Source organism: Vipera ursinii, assembly GCF_947247035.1.
Source record: "Vipera ursinii genome assembly, chromosome: 1".
NCBI lineage: Eukaryota > Metazoa > Chordata > Lepidosauria > Squamata > Viperidae > Vipera > Vipera ursinii.
Genome location: NC_139512.1, coordinates 273,088,230 through 273,116,136, shown reverse-complemented (window position 1 = coordinate 273,116,136; position 27,907 = coordinate 273,088,230). Strand labels below are relative to the sequence as shown.

The following is a 27,907-nucleotide window of genomic DNA, read 5'->3' as shown; positions in this document are numbered from 1 at the left end:
TTTCCTTGGTCTGCAGACATAACTCTCGTGTCCTTGCCTCTCTTTATGCCTCTGAGTCAATTTTTGAATCCTGGCAACAGCCCGGACTAGTCCCTGAAGTTTTCTACACAAGTGATTAGTAAAGGAAGTGTGGAAAAGTAGACTGGCACTTTGTAACTCCTCTCTGGACAAGGAGGGGCCTTGAGATTGCTCACAAGTGCTCCAGAAAGTTGCTCCTTGAAGGGAGACCAAAAGGCAACAATTTCCAGTATTTGGGGAGCTCTGGGAAATGAGGGAAACCTCTTTTCCATCAAACCACAGTCAGCATCTTTTTTCAAGGACACTGACTGGTTCTTCATTCTGATACAATCATCAGCTCCGCTTTTAGCGGAGCAATCTTCAGTTCACCATTTCTTCCTCCAAAGTTGAATTATCTCTTTTATCAGGTGGATTGGCATGTTTCAGTACACTTGTTTTCTCCATTAGACTGCTTGTTATGAAAGTTTTAAGAGCCACACCTCTGCTTCATCATACTCTAATGAAATGAGATCTATTAACAGATAGAAACAATACCACTTTGAGAGCAAACAGTTCCACCAGTTTTTAACAATCTTGAAAGAGTAAAGTCCATCACAACTAGAATTAAGTTAGGGAGTTATGAGACACCGATGTAAGATGATAAATAGTTTGATCAGCAGTACCTCTTTGTAATGCTGAGGATCCATTCACTTTCATTTAAACCATGTGCCTTACTACACCGAACAGGAACGGTGTAAAATAGCAGAGTATAAAGCAGCCTGTTGACAAATTCAGAAAGGAGAAACTGCTGAAGAACTGCTTCCAGTCGCTCTTGACATTGGCCACACTGGCTCGGCCAAGTCAGAACTGGAACTAGAGACAGTAAATTCTTCAATAATTGCTATAGTATATACTGTATTCAATGAGAGCCGATTGGTGTGATGATTTGAGACATCAGACTAGAAACCCAGAAGCTGTAATTCTAGTCCCTACCTTAGCTCAAAGCTTGCTGTGTGACTTTGGGCTGGTCACACTATCTCAGCCCTAGGAAAGGAGGCAATGGCAAAGCCACTTCTGAAAAAACCTTGGCAAGAAAATTTCAGGGACTTCTCCAGGCAGTCTCTGAGAATCAGACACAGTTGAACGGAAGAGGAGGAAAAATATGTTAAATACCATTTAAAGTGCCCTATAACACAAGTTTCATGGTGAAATACAGGAACTGTCTTGCCCTACAGTAGTGACTAGGCTGGCTGGAGACAATGGGAATTGTAGTCCAGATATTTAGGGATCCTACTGTAAGCTGGGAATGCTTAGTATCCTCAAGATACTAACTCTTAGGGTCTAGAGATGACTAACCAAGTAGACAATACTGCAATAATAATAATAATAATAATAATAATAATAATAATAATAATAATAATAATAATAATAATAATGATGATGATGATGATGATGGCGGCTGCTCAAGAACAAGCACTACAAACTAATGCCATGAAAGCGAAGATACAAAAATCTATTGACAATCCAAATTGCTGACTTTGCAAGGACAAAGTTGAAACTGTTTCACATTTGAAACAGCTTATTTGAAAGATCATTCGCAACAATGTTATATTATGGAGTGGAAAAAGTGGATTGATTATATCCAGAACAAATATGGGACTAAAAAGTTTCACTTAGCATTTGAATAAGTTTTTTTTTCTTTTTTCTTTTTTTTGTGTACGGTAATATTAGTATTGCTTGTAGTCATTTCATATGAGCTAGAGTGCGATAGACTTAATAGTTTATTGTTGTTAGCATATGGTTGTTTATGATTGTTTTTTTTGCTTTTATACCTTGTATTTAGCTCTGGGAAGTCAGGGAGGGGGGAGGGGGGAAGGGGGGGAGGGTTAGGGAGGGCTAGGAAGGGGTGGGCGGAGGGAGGGGGGAGGAATTGTTAAAGATAAAATGTATTGTAAAACTTTTCAATAAAAAAAAAGAAACTTTCACATTTAATATGTGAGTGCAGCAAAATCATGCAAACTGATTACAAAGCTAGACATGACTGAGTTACTAAACTAATCCACTGGGTATTGTGTAAAAAATTTGACTTGCCTGTGTCCGAAAAGTTGTGGGAACATAGGGTGGAAAAAGTTGTCGAGAATGAGAGGGTGAAGATCTTGTGGGACTTCCGACTACAGACAGATCACCATTTGGAACACAACACGCCAAATATCACAGTCATAGAGAACTGAAGCATACAGTTGATTGATATCGGTGTACCAGGAGATGATGATGATGATGATGATGATGATAATAATAATGATAATAATAATAATAATAATAATAATAATAATAATAATTATTATTATTATTATTATTATTATTATTATTATTATTATTATTATAAAGTTGGAAGGGACCTTGGAGGTCATCTAGTCCAACCCCCTGCTCAGGCAGGAAACCCTATACCATTTTGGATGCCAGAGTCGAAGAAAAAGAACTGGAAAAAATTACGAAATACCACAACCTGGCCATCAAAACTGCACGATTATGGATGAAACGTGTAACAGTGATACCCATTGTCATCGGGGCACTGGGAACTATGTCCAAAAACTTTGCAAAATACATCAAGAAATTGCAGCTTCCTTCAATAACTCCAGCAAAGCTACAAAAAACTGTGCTACTCGGAACATCTTACATTTTAAGGAGATACCTGGTTGATACTTAGGATGCTGGCAGCAACCTGTGTCAACCATTAGTGCCAGTCAATTTGAGTGTTCAGTTGACTGAGTTTCATGTTTAATGAATAAAAGTTTTATAATCATAAAGTGGGAAGGGACCATGGAGGTCACCTAGTCCAACCTCCTGCTCAGGAAGGGAACCCTATTAGCTGGAAAGAAACACAGAAACATTCTGAATAGTAGTCTGAGAATTTTTTAAAAAAATACTTTGCATTGTACTGGGAAAAGTCACATTTGGCACTGTTGGGCTTAGGAATAGGAAACAGCTGGAAGCTTTAATAGCTGGGATTTTTTTAAAAAAAAAACCTGATAATTAAACATCTTCAGAAGTTTTATAAGGAAATCCTTCTGCTTCTAAACTGGAGAAACCAATTTGCTATCTGAGCTGCACTGATACTTCAGAAGGGTTATACTACTAAAATCAACAAGAAAAGTCTTTGGAGCTGTAAGAAAATCATTCACAGGTTACCTAATCCCTTTTCTTACATATCGATTGAGAGAAGTGTTGCATAATTACTTTCAAAAGCAGACCCTCAATTTTTTAAAAACAAAAATACTCTGAGTAATGTGCTAGCCATGAATAAGCTGACCTACGCAAATATGACAAAAAGGAATATATTCATGGATAAGCCCATTTATGAATATGCAGAACCCAGTTTTGGGGAAGAATTCTCAGCTTGTTTGTGAGTATATACAATATATTAAGGGATGCGGTGGCTCAGTGGGTTAGGACGCTGAGCTTGTCGATCAGAAGGTCGGCAGTTTGGCGGGTCAAATCCTGAGTGCCGCGTAACAGAGTGAGCACCTGTTACTCGTCCCAGCTTCTGCCAACCTAGCAGTTCGAAAGCACGTAAAAATTGCAAGTAGAAAAATAGGGACCACTACAGTGGGAAGGTAACAGCGTTCCATGTGCCTTTGGCATCTAGTCATGCCGGCCACATGACCACGGAGACGTCCTCTGACAAGCGCTGGCTCTTCGGCTTTGAAATGGAGGTGAGCACCAGCCCCTAGAGTCGGAAACGACTAGCACGCATGTGCGGGGGAAACTTTACCTTTACCTTTACAACTTTTACAATATATTAAAAAATAAATATGAGCCAGAAAAAAATAGTTATCTAGTCCTTTAGTTGTTAAGACCACTGTTCTTGCACAAAAAGCAGAGGGAGTTACATACTCTACCTGTAAGGATTTTTTAAAAAAATATGGAGACTCTTGTAAGTACTCATAAAAGACTTTCTCCATAGGCAACTGGTTGCTCTCATAATAGTTTTAAGCAATTACCCCTAATAGCAGTTTCAGTGGTCATTCATCCAGAACACCTTAATATGTAATCATAGTCTTCACTAGCTTAACTCTTAAAGGAAAACCATCTAAATTTGTACTTTTATAATAAAAATGTGCCTCTCAGCTATGCAGCACTGCAGTAAAATTAGCTTAATTGTTTTAAACTATGGTGTAATAGCCAGTAAAAAGTAATAAGCCAAAACAATACATTGCCCAAATTTATTGTCTTCAGAGAAGCCCCAAGCAATTGTGACTCTTGAACCCCCATCTTCCTGTAAATAATGAGGATCTACTGCAATAGAAAATGTACCATAAAGTCAATTTTCCCAATCTAATAGCCTCCATATGTGGACTGATGGCCAAAGTGGCTGATAATTCTCAGAATTTTCTTTCCATAAAGGTAAAGGTAAAGGTTCCCCCGCACGTGCGTGCTAGTCATTTCCGACTCTAGGGGCCGGTGCTCATCTCCGTTTCAAAGCCGAAGAGCCAGCGCTTGTCCGAGGACGTCTCCGTGGTCATGTGGCCGGCATGACTAGACGCAAAAGGCGCATGGAATGCTGTTACCTTCCCACCGTAGTGGTCCCTATTTTTCTACTTGCATTTTTACATGCTTTAGAACTGCTAGGTTGGCAGAAGCTGGGACGAGTAACAGGCGCTCACTCTGTTACGCGGCACTCGGGATTCGACCCGCCAAACTGCCGACCTTCTGATCGACAAGCTCAGCGTCCTAACCCACTGAGCCACCGCGTCCCTTTTCTTTCCATATGTTCAGTTAAATATGTTCTTCTGTCTGCTCTATCCCTACTCAGATTGCTGGTTACTTTCTGGTTTTGTTCTCATTGGATTGTCAACAGGAAAAGCAAATGCTGAAAGTAGCATTGCCTTGATGTGATATGAGTTCTGCCTCTTTTCTATATGCATTGTGATGTTATACGACATATGAAACCGGCACAGCTTGCATTGCAATGGTGATATTTTCATCCATTTGCATTGTTGATCCTTTGTTTGTGACCTCTGGTATAAGCCAGCTCTTGAAAAAGAGGTATCTACAGAGCTGAAATTAATTGCCCTACCTGGCAAGAAGCTACTGCTTTTAATTTCTTTTGATTAAAACATTCAGTGGAAGCATGCCAAAAGGGTAAAATTGCTATAGATCAGCTCTTTCTCTTTGCAACACATAGAAAGATTGTGATATTCTTCTGGGGTAATTCATATAAAGATTTTTGCCCTAAAAATGATTGAATGGGTTTATTTATTTGGTTACGTTGCTGAAGATTGAGACTGCTCTGCTATGTCTCATTTGCAAAGGTATAGTAACTGAAAACAGGAACGGGAAAGATTGAATTGCAATACCTAAAAAAGACAATATTCTGCTTTATCTCCTGAAAGAAAGAAACACCACTTATTTATGCTCCATTAACTTTTACCTTGACTACTGCAATCTTTTTCTTCCAGATTTATTGGATTTGCTTCTTGACCTTTTCACCTCTATCCGGCACTGGTCTGTCAAAGTCATTCTCCTCTCTGCACACCCTGAATTCAGGGTGTTGTAGGGATTATAAAATCCCTACAACAATTTCTTTGCACTTATCTTCCAACCCCCTTGCCTATTTCATCGCCCCACTTTTTTCAAACCTCTTTTTTTTTTTACTCTACCTCCATTTCTTCAGCACCTCTTTAAAAAAATGCTTCCTTTTCTGAGAAATGTGGATAAGAAGAATTTGAGGAGGCATCTTTATTTTTATTCATGATTAATGTTATGACGTATAGAGGACAACTTTATATTTTCCCCAGCTGCCATCCATCAGCAGCCATATCAAATTATGACATGAATCAAATGATGTAACATGACACAATTTTTTCTGCAGAATTTATTAAGAAGATGTTGACTTGGTCTTGATGATGATACGTAGAGCATACTTGGAAACTGGAAATGGTTAGGGAGGCAAGCCATGCCTTCAGGGAATATAATGACTCACCTGGGTTTTTTCAACTGGTTCTTCTTCACTTTCTGGTCCTAATATCCTTTTTTCGCATAATTCTATGAACATCATCTGCACTCATTCTGAGATGATGGAAACATAAATGCAACTTGTCCTGCAAGACCCATCAGCACGACTTGGCTGTAATTCAGAACCATTCCAGCTATGAAACCATGCTGCACCATAGTTTGTTTTTTTAACATATAGGTAGTTCTCAACTTACAGCCATTCAGTTAGTGACTGTCTGAAGTTACAATGGCACTGAAAAAAGTTATTTATGACCATTTTTCACACAAGTGTTGCAGCATCTCCATGGTCAAATGATCAAAATTCAGATACTTGGCAACTGGCTCATATTTATGATGGTTACAGTGTCTCCAGGTCATGTGATCATCTTTTGTGACCTCCTTACAAGCCCACAAAGTCACTGGGGAAGCCAGATTCACTTTACAATTGTGTTACTAACTTAACAAGTACAATGCTTCTCTTAAGAATTAGGGCAAGAAAGGTTGTAAAATGGGGTGAAATTCACTTAACAACCGTCTCATTTAGCAACAGAAATTTTGGGCGCAGCTGTGGTTGTAAGTCAAGGACTACCTGTATTGAGAATAAATGTCTTGATTTTTCAAAACAAAGTTTGTTGCTTATTTTTATATTAGATCCAATCAGTTTGTGTCTTGTGCCATGTTTCTGACAATCCTTGGTTGAAATTAAGGACAAATGTAGAGTCGTGTTTCCTTAGAATCTTCTATCAGAATATATGTGGGGAAATGGATGCTAGGATTGGGAGACTGCCTTTGGGAAAGCTATCTGTTGCTCTGGTGTCATAGAAAGGTTTCTGGTCTAAATGTCCATATATTCTCCACCATTCAGTGGAACTCTGGGGTCAATTTCAGGTGCTAATAAGTCTGCACCAAAAGATAAAATTACTACTGCAGTGAATCAACATCTTGATTCACTGGAATATGTCAAATCCACATAGCTCATGACACAACCTAAAGAATACAAAACAGTCTTGTCATATCCTGGGATCAGATGTCCTTCCTTAGTGATTTCAACTAGCTCTCTCTTTGGATTGGCAAATTATATCACTATATCAGCATATGCACAGGAAAAAGAGGAAATGTTTTCTTTACTTGCTAAACAATAAATATTTCTGCTGCAGTGTTTTCCCATTGGGAGCGATCATATTTGTGACAGCATTGGGTAAAGTTTACAAAGTTTATGAAGGCATGCAAGTTATATAACTTCCTCTTGAAATGTGGAATTCTATTATGTTAAAAAATCATTAAGGCATTAATTATAGAACGAATGCATTTTTTTGGTGATGCTACATTTAAAGGACGTGATATGTCATTTATATCCTATTCACACAAAGTAAAAATAAATAAATCCTTGCATAACTTTGGAACAGTCACTCTTTGTCAGTCCAACCTACCTTACAGGGTTGTTATTGTGGGGAAATAGGATGAAGGAGTATTAGGTATGTTTGCTGTCTTGAGTTACTTATAAAACTAATAAAGGGGGGATATAAATAAATGCATAATAATCAAGCCAGGAAAGGAACTCCAGAAAAGAAAAGTTTGATACAACCATTTATGTCAAAGTGAAAAATCCTTCCCTCAGTAGGAGTGGAGGCCTCAGACACAACCTGTCTCCTATTTTTTATGTTACTCTTGCATCAGTTCCCAGGAAGATTAAGACCATGAGTTCACCAGGAAGGCCACACTTAATGTCCCACTTAGGAGAAAAGATTTAGGAGCAATTACTGTTAATGACTCACCTATTCAGGTTAGGTGGGAAATGAAACCACCCTGGAGGTCATATATAGGGTCCCCCTAGCCAACTACCTTAGACTGCAGAAGCTACTTGGATAAGCAGTGACACGTTTCAAACCAAAAAGAAAAATCCAGTTGCCATGACTTAACTTCCAGACATGTCTACCTGGATGACTGAAAATTTTTATTAACAAACTGTTGAGCTTATAGTTCCCTGGAGAAATACAGTGTTGTGGGCCAACCAAGATCATCTGCAAGTGAATTCCATGTCCTGTATATATGTTTGGTTAAAATAAAGACATGCATTTGTTTCTTTGGTAGGATCATATCCCATCCTTTGATTCAGGAATTCAAGGCAGTGTACCTAATTCTCCCTTTTCCTGTTTTTCCCCATTGCAACAATCCTAAGAGCTCAACTGAAAAAGAGAGGGAGAGGGACTAAATAGCCTGAAGCTGCAGAGAGATTTTGTTTGTTGAGACGAGATCTTCTTCCCAGCGCACTTGAACATCTTACCATGCTGGCAGTTCAGGTTAGATTGGCACAATGTTGAATAGCTACATAGAAGGGATCATGATAGAGGGGCCCATGGCATGTGTTCAGCTGTAGAAAAGCTGCCAATATGTTCTAGATCAGAGGTTCCCAACCTTTTGGGCACCAGGACCGGTTCCATGGAGAAAGGTTTTTCCATGGACTGGAGGATGTGTGGTTTTGTGTGCTGCTTGCATTCCGCGGATGAGGCTTTGCTTGTTTGTGCAGACTGGTTGCTGGCATGCCGTGGCATGGGGGTTCTAGACTATAAGTATAGATGCAAGATTGGCTGCATTTATGTATGTGCACATGCTCATGGCAACTGCAGTTGGAAAAAAAGGCAATTACAAAATGTATATTGAAATTATTGAAATTGATCAGCAGAAATATTTCTTAGAAATGATTTCAGGTAGTCCACAACTTACAACCACAATTGAGTCCAAAATTTCTGTTGTTTAATTAGACATTTGTTAAGTGAATTTTGCTTCATTTTACGACCTTTCTTGCCACATTTGTTAAGTGAATCACTACAGTTCTTAGGTTAGTAACATGGTTGTTAAGTCAATCTGGCTTCCGCTTTGGTTTTGCTTGTCAGAAGGTTGCAAAAAAGGTGATCACATGACCCCCAAGACAATGCAACCGCTATAAATATGAATTGGTTGCCAAGCATCTGGATTTTGATCATGTGACCATGGGTATGATTAGATCTAAATATATTGATTACCTACCTACATATACTGATATAAATACCATGTCTGACAGCAGGTCAGTTTGTTGAAATTAAGCACATGAAGAGCCTGTTAAATGGACAGGAGTGGGACCATTTTAACCTTCAGCAGCTATACTGGATATTTTAGCTGTCATGTCAGGACTGATTTTTATTTATTGTTACAAGCATCAGTAGGGACAACCCTTAAATTCTTAAGCATGACTAGTTTAATGAAAGGAATGATTAAGGGTGACATGATGTTCCAATGTCTAATGGGCTGCCACAAAGAAGAGGGGGGTTAAACTATTCTCCAAAGCACCTGAAGGCAAGACAAGAAGCAATGGATGGAAACTGATCAAGGAGAGAAGCAACCTAGAACTAAGGAAAAATTTCCTGACAATGAGAATAATTAATCTCTCTATATTCAAATATGTGAACAACTGGTTCTCTTTGTGGATGCCACTTCTGGAAGTCCATTCTGGGCCTGGGCAACAAAAAATTAGCTACCAGTTCTGCCAAAGTGGTGCGAACTGGCTGAATCCCACCATTGTATGCACCGTATAATGTTCCTCTTGTCCTTATTTTTGTAGAAATCATTTCATTATGTCCATTTTTTCCTTATCCACATTTTCTTTCACTTCATCATTTTATCAATCATCCTGTTTGTCCTCATTAGCATAAATTAATACATTTCTGTCTCATGCTAACATAATTTTAATTCTTTTGGGAGAGTAATCTATCTCCACTGTCATACAAGACTTATACTTTTTTCTATGTTTATTTTTTAGGCCAAGTTCCACTCCTAATCCAATAAGAAAATCTGTTCCACATTCAGGATTTCTCCTTTATAAATTCTCTCATAAATTATCAAATCTGTCATGTTTTTAGATTTATTTATTTATTCAAATTTGTTACTGTGGTTCAATTTCCATGGACTCAAACATACATTCATTTTTCCATATTTATGTGTGGACAGACTTCTGCTTAAACTATCCATTTGAAATTAACTTATGTTCTTCTAACCAGATACTCGCTATACAATCATTGTTCTGATTTTTTTTATAATCACCAAATAGCCCAATTGATCTCTTATTTGTTCTCATCCATCATTCGTCATCTAGCAAAATATTTTTCCCTCCTAGATCACATTTATTCAACATCTTGCACATTCTCTCCTGATCTCTAGTTTTATTACTATTCATTGTGAATACTATATTTACCAGTTATGGATTCATACTTTCATAAGCATTCACAAAGATCCAGATGGCACCAATTCATTGTTTCGTACATATATCTTAACCCTTTGATTCTCAGTTATACCCATGTCTTCACTTTTCTGCAAGTACTATGGAATACAGAATAATAGAGTTGGAAGGACCTTGGAGATCTTCTAGTCCAACCCCCTCTCCAGTCAGGAGAGGGGGCAAATGTCTGGGCAAATGTCTGTCCAATCTCTTCTTAAAAAACGTCTAGTGTTGGAGCACCACAACTTCAAAAAGCAAGCCGTTCCACTGATTAATTGTTCTCATTGTCAGAAAATCTTTCCTTAGTTTGAGGTTGGTTCTCCCTTATCTTTTAGGTTGACTCCCTCTTTTTTGTGACCGCCTGTCAAATATTGGAAAACTGTCACCCCTAACCCTTCTCTTCGTTAGACAAGACCAGGGGTAGGGAACCTTGGCTCTTTTATGACTTGTGGACTTCAATACCCAGAATTCCTGAACCAGCCATGCTAACTCAGGAATTCTGGGAGTTGAAGTCCACAAGTCATAAAAGAGCCAAGGTTCCCTACCCCTGGACTAGACATATCCAGTTCCTGCAACCGTTCATCATATTTTTAGCCCCTAGACCCCTAATAATCTTTGTTACTCTTCTCTGCACTCTTTCTAGAGTCTGAACATCTTTTTTTGGATCATGGTGACCACAAGTGTGGTATTTCCAAGGCAATATATTGTGGTACCAATACTTCACATGATCTTAATACTATTCTTCTGTTGATGCAGCCTAGGCTGTGTTGGCTTTTTTGGCAGCTGCAGCACATTGTTGGCTCATAGTTAAATGGTTGTCCATTAGGACTCCTAGGTCCCTCTCACAGTTACTGCTATTGAGCCAGGTACCACCTGTTCTATACCTTTGCTTTTGGTTTTTCTATGGTTATTCATCAACTGCACTCCACGAGATCAGTCCTTTTTCATTCACATCTATTACATCTATAATATTCTTCTTTCTTTTTGTTTCATAGGCATGTAGTATTTTCATTTCCTTAATTACTGCTTTTTGCCATTTATTTATTTAATATCCTCTTACATTTCATATCACAATCAACAAAGAGCCATGATGGTGCAGTGGTTAGAATGCAGTGTTGCAGGCTAATTCTGCTGACTGCCAGGGGGTTGATCCTCACCGGCTCAAGGTTGACTCAGCTTTCCATCCTTCCGAAGTTGGTAAAATGAAGACCCAGATTGTTGGCAGCAATATGCTGACTCTGTAAACTGCTTAGAGAGGGCTGTAAAGTCTAAGTGCTATTGCTATCTTCCATATGCTATACTGACTCCAGATGGGTCCATAGATATTGCCCTTTACTGCCTATTATGACTTTGGTCAGTCAAGGCTTCCACATACCACTTTTTAGTAAGATTGTGAAGCTGTAGTCTATGTTAGCAGCCTTCTCTGCTACCAGCATCCGCTGAAAATTATAAGGATAGTATCAGTCAGTTTGAGCCCATTTTGGGGCTGTCAGCCACAACTGCAACTAAAGGCTAATTTTACTCAAGAATGCATATACTATTTTAAGCAACATAGATCTCTAATCTAGAGATAGTGTTGTAAATCAAAATACTGTGTGCATCCCACCAACTACTAGGAGGTACATGCAATGAACTAAGATACAGAATGTGCTAAATTACTGGATACGGAATAATGGATTTGACTCCATGGGCTGTAATCCATACTGTGCAAATGTTTCTGTGTGCAAATTATTCTTTTTAAATTATGGTTATTTGTCCCCAGTACCCCAACTTCAAAGTGTTCCACTCCTGGAAGTTTCAGATGTTTTTGAATTGCACAGAGATACATAGCACTGGCAAAGTTTGAGTTGTAGCATTCTGAATATGGTTCAGCCCACATATTTCAGTCCAGCAGTGCTGAACACACAAAGCCAATGGAATTTCTGGAAGAGCTCTCAAATTTCACTGATACACAGTACTATGTCTTCAGCGCCAGTGGGGGGGTGGGGTGGGCTAAGCTTTAATCTTCTTTTCAGCCAGTAAACAGAATGGTTTCAGGCATGAAAACTGAACTGATTTTAATTCTATTATTATGGAAAATTTCAGTTTCTGGCGAGCACAGCGATCAAGAATCTGTGCAATTTGTCTAGCACTAATGCATTGGTGACTCCACATTGCTTCACCCTAGATTTTAAGTTTTCTATTAAATGAGCTGCTGTAACACTAATGGGTGTCTGCTTGCATATATTCGATATATAGACATTGTTATGAGCACAAGTATATGCAAGATGGTTATAAAGATTTATCTCAGTCTCCACATGGTTTCTCAGTTGCTCATCAGCTTCTTGGCTCTGGAGTCTGCTAACAAAACAAAGCTTTTCTTGTGCTCTCAGCTAGACTGCTTTTTATAGCAGGACAAATACTCTTCCACCATTTTGTGGGAGGAAAGAACTTGCCCCTTCTACTCTCCTATAGAATGGAGATAAGCATACAATATCTTCATCACAATCACTGTGTTTTAGGTGGAAATCCTTTTTTTAATGGATACTTTCTGATACAAAATAAGAACTTAGAGCAAATTTTTGCTTATTAGCAATTTCCTTCTCCTTCTAGACGTTATTTGAGGGTTGTAAATAACTGTGTGAGGATTTGAAAAGACCTTGGAGGTCATCTAGTCCAACAAATACAGGAATCCACTACTATACTACTGTTACCCTGACAGATGAATAACCAGCCTTAAATTTATACACTTCCACACAAGGAAAGTCCACTACCTCCCAAGGCAATTTGTTCCATTGCGGGACAGCTTGTGAGGAATGTTTTTCCTGATGTCAAAATGAAAACTATTTTCTTTTAGTTTAAATCATTTTTTCTTATTCAGTTCAATTTTAATTTATTAAAATTTGTTATAGTCACCTACTCCATTAGACTCTGGGCAGCATACAGAAACATCCCCCCCCCAAAAAAATAAAACAATAAACAGTTAAAAGACATGTAAGGAATCATCCCACTACGTTTATATTATTTCCTCTTAAATTATACTAGGATTTTCTGATCTAAGAATTTAAATGTATTTCTCATAATCAGATTATAGTACAGTATACAATACTTCTAATTACAGCAATATTCTGATGTTTTTTTCACCAGAACACAAATCTATTGGATATTCTTTATGGTTTCCATTTTCAGCCTAATAAGATTCAGTCTTATATAGTCAATCTTCCCAGGTTTTGTTCAACCTGTTTACTAGTTTTATGAGGAACAATCCTTCTCACGCAGTAGCCCATAATCAGATCATGATTACTATGGACTCCTTTAGGAATGGCTATAGGGTTTTCATGCCAGTGGAATGTGTAGTGGAATTGATGCCAATCATACCCCAAAACTGTCTAGTGTTCATCTTTCCCATTCAAAAAATCAGCTGGAGATGCACTTTTTAAATAGTTAAGATTTTAAATAAAGAAATCTGGGAATCACTTCTACTTTAATTTTAAATGTTTAAAAGGTTGGCATATTTATAGCAGCAACAGACTCTTTGTAGAAAGACTTTTTCCTGCATTCAGGACTTCCAGGAATGATCAAGAGATGAAGCAATTTTATATAGTTATTCCAGGAAGCACCAGAAAAAGAAAGATTCTAATGCTCCTGTGAATGTGTCAGTCTTTTTTTAAGGTAGAAAATTCAGTCATTTAGCTTAGATATTATATAAGAGATAACTTATTGTTTTGAAAGAAATCCAGAGGAAACAATGCCCCCAAAATTGCCAAAATAGACATATTCCTCATTGGCCTCTGCCTCTGTAATGGGAATAAATTTACCCTATTTCAGACAGACAGATTTTGTGAAATGGGAACCTTTACAAATGTTGGAGGGAGTTTCGTTCTGCCTCTTTCCACATGGGCAGAAAGAACAGTGGCATGTAATATGTGCAGAAGGAAGAGATTTATGAGGTGTTCTCTCAGCACAAATAATAGATGGCATGCATTACAGATGTTGGTATAATTGGTGGCACATCATAAGTACTGTCACTATTCTCATTTTTCCTGCAGTTCTAGGGAGGATGCCAGGACCTATGACTGGATAAATATTCTTCTGTGATTAGAAGGTGGATCCATCAATCATTCAGTTCCATTCTACTCTATCTATTTTCTGGCCATCCTGCTTTTTATAGAGAAACTAAAACAACATAGCTACAGTATTTTATGGGCACCGCGTCCTTCTTTCTTTCTATAGGGCTATAAAGCTCTAAATCACATAGGAGTAAATTTCCCAGTTGAGACTTGAATGACTTCATAGGGTTCCACTTTATTCATTTGGCCTTGGGTTTAGTGCAAAACTATCATTTGATGGGGAAATCCAACTTTTTTACAGACTTAAGAATAGCAAACCTACTAACTAAAGTTAATTCTTAGTAATAAAGAAGAAGTGATAGAAGGGTTGAAATTGCTAAAACCTTGGGTGAAAGGGACCATGTCATACTGGAATTTAATATAATGCTAACACTAGCAATAGAAAACAATCCAACCAGTGTCTTAAACATCAAAAGAGCTGACTTTAACAAACTCAGAGCAAATCTAGTAAAGATCCCATGGATGAAAATCCTAAAGGGGAAAACAACCCAAGAAGTGTGGGAAACTCTGAAAAATGTGATCACAAAAGCCCAGACCAACACAATACCATTGAGAAAGAAAAACAAGAAATCCAAGAAGAAACCAGCATGGCTGCACAAAGATCTCTCTAACAAACTAAAAGACAAAAAGGACAAATACAAAAAAAATGGAAAGAGGGGCACATAACTAAGGCCCATTATCAGCAGAAAGCCAGAACATGCAAAGATGAAGTAAGGCTCAGAACAAACAAAAACTTGTAACAGAAACCAAGGATAATAAAAAAAAAGTTTCTTCCAACATATTAACAAGAAGAAAAATGTCAAGGAAACTGTAGGTCCACTAAAGAGAGAAGATGGCAAGGAAATAACAGGCAACAGGGAGAAAACAGAGCTGCTTAACTCAAACTTTGCATCAGTCTTCACACAAAAAGAAACTATAGCCCAACATACTAAAAAAAACCACTGCAGAAGACAAACTAGAAACAAAAATTAAAATAAGCAAGAAAATGGTAAGAGAACACCTATCTGACTTTGACAAATATAAATCACTGGGACCCAACAGATTACATACCAGAGTTCTGAAGGAGCTGGCAGATGTTATGTACTCTTGAACATCTTCATCAATGACTTAGTTGAGGGAATTGAAGGGAGTAGCCAACACCCCAGAAGACAAACTCACGATCCAAAAAGATCTTGACAAACTTGAACAATGAACCCTATCCAACAAAATGAGTTTCAATGTGGAGAAAAGCAAAGTCTTACATTTAGGCAGGAAAAGGTTGACTCAGCCTTCCATCCTTCCAAGGTAGGTAAAATGAGGACCCAGATTGTTGGGGGCAATTAAGCTGACTTTGTAATAATGCCGCTTGGAGGGGTGTGTGAAAGCCCTAATAAGCAGGCATATACATAGAATGAAGGCTACTGCTAAGCTTGTAAGCCGCCCTAAGTCTTCGGAGAAGGGCGGGATATAAATGGAATTTTAAAAAAAACACAAAGGTACAAATACAGATTGGGTGACACCTGTCTTAAAAACAGTAACTGTTGAGAGGGACCTTGGAGTCCTAGTGGACGATCACTTGACTACGAGCCAGCAGTGTGCAGCAACAGCCAAAAAAGCTAATACAATCCTGGGTTGTATAAACAGAGGCATAGAATCAAGATCATGCAAAGTATTAGTACCACTTTATAAAACCCTAGTACGACCACACCTGGAATACTGCAGCCAATTTTGGTCATCATATCACAAAAAAGATATTGAGAGTTTGGAAAAAAAATTCAGAGAAGAGCAACTAAGATGATTAAAGGCCTGGAGACTAGAACCAGCTAGCCACAGGTTTCAGCCTCATCAGCAGTTACTTCAGCAAGAAGGTTTGATTATTTTTTGAAAAGAATTTTGGGAGTAAGAGAAAGGCAGAGGAAAGAAATGGCAGATGGTTGAAAAGCTGGATCTTTTCTCTCTTCTCCATCAACATGAAATAGGCTAGGAAAAAAGTCCTTCAAATGATGGAGAATGGGAGATAAAGAGCTTTCCTCACTTAGAAACTGTCTCCTATTTATAGACAGCGCTGTCTAACCTTACTGACAGCGCTTTTCCAAATTTCATTCAGAGATATTTCATGACTCCTGTAACCTGAACTTTCTAATTGGAGATGCCAAAAACTGAACTTGGACATTCTCTGTGTGAAATCTGTACTTACCAGCTGAACTAGGTTCCCTGCCATCCCTCAATCAATGCCTAAACTTCATATCTGAATGAAACAGTCTTGTGAACCAACCCACATGACCGGCTCCTGCTGCCTCTATACTGACCAAGAAAAACAAGATTTTTGAAGTCTTGCTGCTTGAAATATTTTATTTATCTCTTTAAAGCAGAAATATCATAGATTTAGAACTTTGTATGTAACATGCAGGTTAAACTCCTGGGCTTGGTTTAGCAGGAGTGAATTACCATACATACACACTGAACAGGCTTATCACAAGCTAATCTAAGTTTGTCAATTAACCTCGCTGCTATTAGTTTAACTGTAGAGCTCAAGAGTCAGATTTCCTCGGAGGTATCTTATAACCCAACTCACAACTGCATTGACAGGCAGTATGGTCAGTGAATAGTGACAGAGAATTGAAACTGAGCCAAGCAAACCAAGTTCCATATTCCAGGTCAGCTCTCAACTTTCTGGGTGGCCTTAGACAAGCTGCTTTATTCACCCCATTTTAAAGTAGGCATAATTACTGCCTGCCTCATAAGATAAAGATCATAAAACACTTTCTGCCTGAGGCCAAGGTAACCCCTAAATTATAAATAGCTCTTTGTCAGTAAATTCTCCCCAGGCCTTCTAAGTAAATTCTCCCCAGGCCTTCTAGGTTTCATCCAAAGCAAATGGTGATTTGATGCATAGCCAAATGGAGTTGTAGGTAGATGAGGTCATAACTGTTCCAAAAGCTACAGTGGGTTTCCTTTTGGTTCATATTCCAACCAAGCTATCAAGTGGGAAGGCAGACAGGCTGGCCAACTGTATCTGCTCTCATGATTTAAAAAATAAAATGTTACACATACCAATAGGGAAATAAATAAGAAAATGGATAAGGAAAAAGAATCTCCACAAAACTGATGTATCTAATATATATAGAACTGGTCTTCCATCTGTTACCTGTCACACTACAAGCCATTTCATAGGTCATTAGATTAGATTAGATTAGATTAGATTAGATTAGATTAGATTAGATTAGATTTATTAAATTTATATGCCGCCCTTCTCCCCAAGGATTCACGGCGGCTCACAACAATAAAAATTAAAAAACATAATTATAGTACAAAATTTAAAAAAGAATTAAACAATAGATGTAATAAATAAATGACAATTTAACCCAATAAAAGCCAAATTTAAAACCATAGTCAGTCCAGGCCCGCTTGTTGGAACATCCATGTCTTCAGGTCCCAGCGGAAGGACCGAAGGTCAGGGGCCGTCCGCAGCTCCGGAGGCAGTTCATTCCAGAGGGTCGGTGTGCCCACAGAGAAGGCTCTCCCCCTGGGGGTCGCCAGCCGACATTGCCTAGTCGACAGAACCCTGAGGAGGCCGACTCTGTGAGAGCGAACTGGGCGATGGGAGTTTGACAATGGCAGCAGGTGGTCTCGCAAGTACCCCGGACCTCAGTCTGCTTACCGAACACTTGGGGAAAACATACATTCAAATAGAATATTTGTAATTCAGGGTTGAACTGTGGAGTTCTTTATGTTCTCAGAGTGTGGTTGCTTGCTTGCATATATTTCATTACCCAACTAGATAGCATCATCGACATGTTTCCTTGAACTGATGTTACCTAATTGGGTAATGAAGTGTCTGCAAGCAAATAGCCAGATTCAGAGAGCAACAGGTACTCCACATATAAATTGCTATAGTTAGTCAAAGTGTTTAAATCAAGGGTGTCCAACCTTGGCAACTTTAAGACTTGTGGACTTCAACTCCAGGAATTCCTTAACTAGCATGGCTCAGTGAGGAATTCTGGGAGTTGATGTCCACAAATCTTAAAGTTGCTGATGTTGGATAGCCCTGATTTAAATAGTCCTCTCTTTGCATTTCTTAAAAATTCATTCATATATGGAAAGCGAGGCTGATACTTTGAGCTGTTGTAGAAGTGTTGGTGACCTTGTAATATCTGACATAAAAGCACACAGTTGTCCTGACTGTTATTGTCCTCTAAGCAGCCAAATGAATGGCATATAATCATTCACCTTCAGATAGAGAACCCCCCCAGTTCCTTGTTTCATGATTCCTTATATATGTTGAATATTTAATTTAGTATTTATATTTATATGTGGTTATTATAGGCTCATTAGCTACCTGGTAATAAAGTAATATTGAATATTGAAAGGTATTTTAGCTGAGCTTTTGTCATTGCACATTTTTTGGCAGATGATTAAAATAGTAATTCCTTTTAATTGATCTAAAGTATACATTCCATACCCCAATAATAGTTTTGATATTATCCAGTTTAGATTCCCCACAATATTAATTCAGTATGATTCCAGATCAGAGTGGAGCATATGAGTGGGAAACTATACTTTCCAAGGTAGTCAGATGCTTTCCCAACTTACAAGAGATATCTCATTTTTGTCAGTTGCAAATAAGTTCACGAGGTTATTTGTTTTAGAATGAAAGCTACTTGTTGGTTATAGAAGGACATATTCATTGACCAGATTTAAGTTCTTATTACAATACTTAAATTCTTTCTCAATTTAGCTAGTTAACATTAGTTCTATTCGCAGGAGCATTCTCTTAACTGGCCATTGAAGTTTCTAGAACAAAAAAGTGAATTAAAAAACAAAGAAGGGGATTTAGAAAATAAAGGAGATTTTCCTAAAATAAATTTCTTAAAACATACATTACTTTTTTGAAAGCATATTTTGAGAATAGATTGTTGTATGTCATATTATATAAGTCACCTATGGCAAAATAATTCATTTTAAAGTAATAGTTTTATTCCAAATATTCAGTTTAAGTAAAAAATATCTGTCCATGTTTATTGCCAATAACGGTATTCTTAAATATTTAATTCTAATACTTAAAAATAAAATCAGATTAGTCAAAAATACATCTTTAGGTACTATACTCTCAGCCTAGTGTGAATTACAGCCTCCAGAGAAAACTGATTTTGTAGCCTCCAAAAGTATTATCTGGGATTAAACTAATTAATTATACATTGAAAAGAGCTTCTAAATCATCAATTACTTTAAATTTTTTGGCACAGGAGACTCAGAAGTATCAATAAATGCAAATGTATGATCAACACTATTTTATTGTCCTTAAAAAGGTAAAGGTAAAGCACATGCATGCTAGTTGTTTCCAACTCTAGGGGCCGGTGCTCATCTCCGTTTCAAAGCCTTACTTACTTACTTGCATATAATAAACTGTGAATCTCACTATATATTGGCAGGAGCACTAAGAAGAGTGTTCCTGCCAATAATAACTTGTTAACTAGCTAAGTTGAGAAAGAATAAAGGTAAAGGTAAAGGTTCCCCCACACATGCGTGCTAGTCGTTTCCAACTCTAGGGGCCGGTGCTCATCTCTGCTTCAAAGCCAAAGAGCCAGCGCCTCCGTGGTCATGTGGCCGGCATGACTAGACGCAAAAGGCGCACGGAACGCTGTTACCTTCCCACCGCAGTGGTCCCTATTTTTCTACTTGCATTTTTACATGCTTTCGAACTGCTAAGTTGGCAGAAGTTGGGATGAGTAACAGGTGCTCACTCTGTTACGCGGCACTTGGAATTCGACCCGCCAAACTGCCGACCTTCTGATCGACAAGCTCAGTGTCCTAACCCACTGAGCCACCATGTCCCTTAGAGAAAGAATATAAGTCTTGTAATAAGAACTTAAATTTGGTCAATGAATACATCTTTCTATAACGGACATGATAAAGATTACAAACAAACAGTAAAGGAAAAAGAGGATATTCTGGTATGCATCCTTCTCCGTAGAAAGAGCTTTGTAAAATTTCATTAGTGCTCATTTCTGATTTCAGAAAGAAAGAATTATCCATTCTTAAAATTTCTAGAAAAATCAAGTTTTGAAAAAAATATTAAAATGCAGTTTTGCTCTAAATTCTTTCTGCAGGGTGAAATTTATTCTAGTTCGTCACTCATCTTGACTTTGTATTATCTACTACTCAGAACTGCCCTTCTGTCAAAGCCAAACAATGGGAGAAATGTTCCTTCCTGTCATGCTGCATTGTTAATGGGACTCACCCTATGCAGTTGGTCTTTCCTTTTACCTGTATTTAGGTATTTACCTGTATGTCTTTAACAATATATTTGCTCCTTGCTTTAATAGCAGAATCATCTCAAGCACATGAGTTAAATAGGGAGGAGACTAATGAGCAGCAAAGATGCATGCATGAGTAGTAAGTAGTTAAGCTAGACTGGCTGGTTTCTAACTCCATATAACTGCTGATATTCCTTGAGTTTCCACATTTCTTTCCTGACTCACAGTTTGTCACCTGGTAGGTCCTTCATTTCCATCCTGACAGTAATTTGAGACTGGGTGTTCAAGAAGCTAATCTTTCTGGAGAAATGACATGGATCACTGAAGAGGTTGTTTGGGAAATCTTGTAAGGAGGGGTGAGTGATGGGAGCACATCAAAACCATGACCATAAGACTCAGCTAGCTAGCATGCTTCTCAGATATCTCAGAGTTGCCTTGTGGCAAGATGGACAGGAAACAAATTTAATAAATAAATAAAAATGATTCTCAGATATGCATTGGCTTAACATATCTGCCACATATCTGCCCACTCTGCTGTCCACCAATCTGGCCACATCTTATTTCTCACTCCACCCATTTCAAACATGTTATAACTCAATTTTCTTCAACCACCTGCCTAAAATCATCAAACTAGAGCCAGACACCTGTAATTTTCTCTAACCAATCACTCACACACCCTCTCTTTGTAATCACAGTAGAATTTGGGATGAAAATTATTTCATGGCATTGCCTCAAGGAGTCAAAGTGAAGCAATGTAGATGAGACAGAAAATCCCAACAGAACAATGAGGGATAAGCAATCTTATAAGCATGCTTATGCTGTATATCTAGAACTGGACTTTTCTTTCTCTCTCTTTTAATCCTTGAAACTATATATACCTGTAGCCTGGTGCCCAATTCTTCACTGTGAATTGACCTGGGAAGTACTACTAAGTTATAATTCCTTTAAATCTTGCAGGCCCTACAAAAAGAGTTTTGCTAAAGCCTTAAACTGAAAGTTTAATTAGTAGACAGAAACAGCTCAAAATAATAACACAGTAAAAATAAAGTTTTAAAGATAGCTATAAGGCAATAGACACTCTCGCTTAATAACAGACTTCATCTGACAGTAATAATTGACAGCGGTGTGGGTAAGCGTGGGGCAGAGGAGGAAAAGAAAGAGCTACAAAGGGATGCACAAGCATTCCTCAATCTTTGTGTCTCTTATGTCTGTCTAATTGAACAGAATTCACGGTGCTCTTGAGTCCCTTGTCTATCTTAAATAGGGAGGAAATTATTTTCAGTGAAGATATGGGAGGAACTATTCCATTTATATATTTCAATTGCATTTACGTACAGTTACAGTACTCTCAAACACAAGTTTAAAACTAAGAGTGTCTCTACTTGGAAACTCCATTTGAAATGAAATGAAATAACAGGCAACAATATTCAGTACTGAGTTGTTAATGGTATTTCTTACATGTCCTGCAAAGCACTTAACTTTTTTGACATATCGCTGGCAAAATTATCTGATCATTTTTCAAAACGCTGCTGCTTGTTTAACTGATTTAGTCTACTCTAGCATATATCTAAAAAGCACAGTGATTGCTCTCTTTAAGATAATAACACAATGTAGCTACAAAAGGTATTTGGGATTTAGTTCCTTCAGTTTTAATAATTTTTGGCATTAGTATTTAAGGAAGGATGGAGTGAGCCTTATAAATTTCAATAAAATAATCAGGCAGGGATAATCTTTCTCCCCTGAACTAACGCTGCAATGAAAGTGTCATGCTGGGAGATGTTCAAACCAAAGGATTGATTTCATCAATAACATAATCTGGCCTTTGTAAAGAATATGGAATAGTTTATCAGCACAATATGCAGAATTTATGTCAGCCTTTTGGTATGGCTGAAAGCAGGATAAATTCTCTTGGATGGCTTACTTTCAGTTGCTTCATGAACTGTATAATATATGGTTTGAATTAAACTTTGAATTAAAATACACTTTTGAACTTCAAAGTTCTGGACAAATCGTTTAATCTTTCATCATGTCCCCTTTTGTTTTCTAATTCATTTATTTAGTAAATGGAATCAGCACAACATGCTGATGGCTATTCCAATCTTTAAGAAAAATGTCCCCATTTAGGATAAAAGGAATTTCAAGAAAAAAAGGAGAAATTTCCAGGACTTGGTCCCGCTTTCCTGTATTGTGAATTAGAGAGCATTCTGTAGGATGGACTTTCTTTATAAATTAGGTTAGAAAGAGCTGTTCTCATAAAGGGTACATTGCTGACCAGCCTCTGATGACATTATCAGAAACTGACAGCCCAGACCCTTACCAGGCTATGTGAAAGAAATCACCATTTGTGAAAGAAATCACCTGATTCTTAACAATTCTTCAGGGTACATTCAACTTTGCACATCTTTATACACTGCTCCTAAACAGCATGGCTTTAAAATAGCCAGGTTAATAAGATTTAATCCAGTCAACAAACAAAAATTCTTTACTGAAGTTTGTAACAACCAAAAGAATTATACTAATCAAAGCATAATAAATAAATAATCAAAGCATAGTAATATAAATAAAAAAAACCCTGAAATAAATAAATAAATCTTTCTTCACACTTACAATCACCGCAGCATCCCCAATATCATGTAATCAGAATTTGGGGGCTTTGGCAATCGGCATGTATATACGACAGTGGTAGCATCCTGGGTCATGTGATTCCCATTTGCAACCTTCCCAGTCATCTTCCAACAAGCAAAGTCAAGCCAGGTTCACTTAATCACCTCCTGATTCCCTTAACTGCAGTGATTCACTTAACAACCATGGCAAAAAGGTCATAAAAGTGGTCATGACTCACTTACCAATTGCCTTGCTTAGCAACTGAAATTCTGGCCTCAGTGGTCATAAGTCAAGGACTGCCTGTATTCCCATAACATTTTTTGGTCTTTGTTGTATGAACCTGTTGACTTCCTTATCAAAACAATGATGCAGACATTTTTATAGTTCATCTTCTTAGCGGAAGATGGCTTAGGCATCGCAGATTTCTCTCCCAACAGGTTGGGAAACTGTTTATTGTCAGAATAACAGTTAAGAATAAAAGAAGTAATAAGCGTGTACAATTTTTAAAGATTACAATACTGTAAAGCTACTTCATATCATCAACAGACAGGAAAGCAAATGTTAACTGTCAAAGCTAAAAAAGTAAGGTCAAGTAAAATCTTCTGTCTCCCATTAATGTAAGATTAACCTGAAGCACTGGTTAATTTCAATACAGCTATATAAAAGAAAAGGAGAAACAAAAGTTGCTAATCTAAATGTCCTCAAAATGTTGAAAACATTTATTTATCCATTCATCCATCATATTCATCTAGCCATCCATCTCACAACATGACTCAGGGTGTCGTACAGTAAAAAGCAAGCCATAATATGAGCAATATTAAAAACATGCTATAATTGAAAACAATTCAATATTATTATGAGACTAGGAGATAGTGTCTTCTCACCATTTCTACCGCCCAAATTGTTCCCAGCATTGCCTTTTTAAAATTAAGCATGAGTTCGTTATCTATATCATTCCATAACAAGAGTAGAAAATTCAGAGATAAGTTTACATACCTTGTTTTAATTGCCTGTTTTAATTGGAGTGATTTTGCCAGGTGTTCAATTATCTTCCAAGGAAATAGCTGATCTCCATGAATTCATCTAGTTGTGAAGAGATAATCTGTCCTGCTAGCCTCATGTCCAAGATTTATGGCCGAGAAACGCCCTCATGAAATATCCTTGCATTTCACCCTTCAGCATATATTTCTCTTTAGTTCTGCATCTTTAAGCTGGGTAAACAGAAATGTATTATGATTCCTTAAAGCCCAAAGCGTGATTCACTCAGTATACTTTGCTGATTCTCTTATTCCAGGTCCCAGCAACCATGCTGGAAAACATTCACAGAAATTTTTTATTAAACCATGGATAAAGAGAAAGCCTCTGTCAAGTCAGCTGTGATTTGGATAGCTACATGCATATATTACCTGTTGGACTGACCAGGTCCAATCCTGCTTAGATTTTTCAAGATCAGTAAGGGATTTCCAATAGACGTGACTGCTAAATATGCTAAATATTCAAATTATAAAGTTATTTTTATGTCATAATGTATTTTATGTTGATGATAAATACTAATAAAAAAAAACAACCTCCCAAAACTTTCAGTGTAACCTCTGGAGACATCACAGCAGTGATCACGGTATTTAAGCTCCATTTATTTTTGTTATTCTTATTGCTGACAAAAAGTAACAGAAAATGTCAAAAATAGGATTATTCTATTTATAACTAATTTTCTTATGGATACTTAATCCATAAGAAAAAGCATTCTTGAATGCAAACTTTCTGAGTAAACTACTAAGCCATAATTTTTCCTGAAATGAAAGTCAAATAAGTTTCCCATGTATTTGCTATCTTGTAAAATAGCCAGCTATCCTGTCCCCTTTTTCAAAAGTGTTGCATATTTTTTTAATACACTTTACATTAAAGATGAACATACCATGATTGAGAATCGATCAGGTTACACTGAGGGAACTAGCCCCTGTATCAGTTATGAGGATAATTGGTGGAAATCTTTAAGCACAGAGAATATGTTTAAACAGAAAGTTTAAATATATTGCTTTGTTAGTGCTTAGCATTTTCTGTATGGTTTCCCCACTTTATTGCCTGCACCACTTATCTCTCAGTGACTTATTCCTAGGTTCTGGATGCAACTATTCAGAGGTGTCCAGAGGATTCAAAGCTTTAAACAACATGATGGAGTAGTGCTGAGCCATTATTATCTACCCCTTTCATATGTGTGAATGACATCATAAGAGTGCTAGGCTACTCTGGGACCCCTCCCCCAGGGTTCACCTTTGCCACAATTGTTCAAAATATGTCCACTTCCAGGAGATATCGTCATGCTTCTGATTGAACATGTGATCCACTTTAACATGTTTTCCTCCACATAAAAGAAAGGCCAACTGGATTGTATCTTTTGGCACTAAGTCAGCTAAGAAAATATACTGAACTGCCAGACAGTATTTTGAATGAATTCCATATGAATGGAAATGTGTAACCTTAATGTGAAATCCACATGAATGACTTAAGTTGCTTTGTTGAGACTTTAGTATGATCTGAAGCCAAAACCCCAATAACATGCTGACAAAGAAAGCATAACAGTGCAAAAATGGCACCTGCGTGATAAATTCACATACAGTGCTTTTTGGATAGACACAAACTGCTGGATTGTTGGGTTGATGGCTTGAATGTTATTGAAGATATTTGCAGATGTAAGTTTAACCCATTGTTAGCATTTTCAAAATCATAGCTTTTTCCAAAAAATGTGATCCACTAATAAATATGGGGCAAAGATATCTCCAGATGAAACAGTCCCCCTTGGTGACCCACACCAAACATCTGAAGTTTGTTAATTTTTCTCTCTCTTCTGGTCTTTATAAATAGAAATGCTCTTTTCTTCTTGGTCAAACCTGTGATTTGAAACAAGAATTCGGAGTAGAGCCTTTAGGAAAAAGGGTAACAAATCTTTACCAACCCATCCTCAGGTTTGCTGCTCAAAATAGCTGTTGCCTGCTGTTATTGGGAGGCAGGCAATATTGAGCAGAATTGCTGGAAGGAAGAGAAGGACTATGCTTAAAATGTCTAATTTCTCACTGTAGTAGGGAGATTGTTCCCAACGCATGTTCTGTATTTAATTCCCAGCACAGTGCAAATATGGGAATTCCTGCATGTTAGAGTCTGCTAAATCATAACATCAGAATAGGAAAATGTATTAGACAATTGGCAGATGCTAACACCAGGATGGAAGGCCATCAGAGAATTCCAGGGCTGTAGGCTACAATGAAAAGTTGAAAACACCCAGGAAAATGCACTGATAGACCACTTCCATATATATAGGCAATATACAGAATAACAGAATTGGAAGGGGCCCTTGGAGGTTTTCTAATCTAACCCCTTCCTCAAGCAGGAGAGCCTATACCATTCCAGACAAATGGTTGTTCAATTTCTTGTTAAAAATCTCCAGTGTTGAAGCACCCATAATTCCTGGAGGAAAGTTATTCCACTGATTAATTGTTCTAACTGTCAGGAAATTTCTCCTTAGTTTTAGCTTGGTTATCTCCTTAATTACTTTCAGTCCATTGCTTCTTGTCCTGTCTTCAGATGCTTTGGAAAATAAATTGACCCCCTCTTCTTTGTGGCAACCTCTTAGATATTGAATGTTGCTATCATATCACCCCTAATCCTTCTTTTCTTTAAACTAGACACACCCAAATTCCTACAACTGTTGTTTGTATGTTTTAGCCTCCAGTCCCCTAATCATCTTTGTTGCTCTTCTCTACACTCTTTCTAGAGTCTCGACATCTTTTTTATATCGTGGTGACCAAAACTGGATGCAGTACAAGAAGTGGGGCCTTATGAAGGCATTATAAAGTGGTACTAATACTTCACATGATCTTGATTCTATCCTTGTGTTAGTGCAGCCTAGGACTGTGGTGGCTTTTTTGGTAGTTGCAACACACTGTTGGCTCATATTTAAGTGATTGTCCACTAGGACTCCAAGATCCCTCTCACAGTTACTACTATTGAGCCAGGTACCACCTATTCTATACCTGTACATTTGGTTTTTCTTGCCTAAATGTAGAACCTTACTTTTCCCACTTACATATTATTTATATATATATATATATATATATATATATATATATATATATATATATATATATATATATATATATATATATATATATATATATATATATATATATATATATATAATGTTATATATGTTTCTAATTATTGAAAATAGGGAATATTCCTCAATGAGCAAAACAATTTCAGGGATTGCTTTTCATTTATCTCTCCCACAGAAGAGCAGGTAGATTCATAGGACATCCCAAAGAACCAATGAACAAAAGAGATTCAACTTTACAAATCACCAATTCCATTCTTGGATAACAGCTGATATTTTGGTTCAGTATAAGATGCATAACATGCTACCAGAGCCAAGTTTGAGTAATTATCTGTGTTGGATCTAGATTCCAATAATTCATAGGCTGTAAAGTTGTTTAGCCCAAATCAAGAATGTATAAATCTCAGATTACTGTTTTTAATTAAATCCAGTAAACTGAATCATTTGCAGAAAAAGGTTATGCAATCTGAACTTTTTTTTTTCCAGAAGAAAAGGATGCTAATTTGGAATGCATGTGACACATTTTCACTAGCCAAAAGAAGGGAAAAGCAGAAACATCTGTTGGATTTTAGTATGGTTGACTGGGCTGGGTTGGATTTAGTCAGCA

The 27,907-nt window shown here is 37.4% G+C and overlaps 1 long non-coding RNA gene across 1 annotated transcript in view; it reads left to right on the top strand.

The window, feature by feature from the left end:
* LOC310631954 overlaps nt 1-27,907 on the top strand; it is a 177,230-nt gene that overhangs the window by 48,430 nt on the left and 100,893 nt on the right. The gene's annotated exons all lie outside the window — the stretch shown is intronic.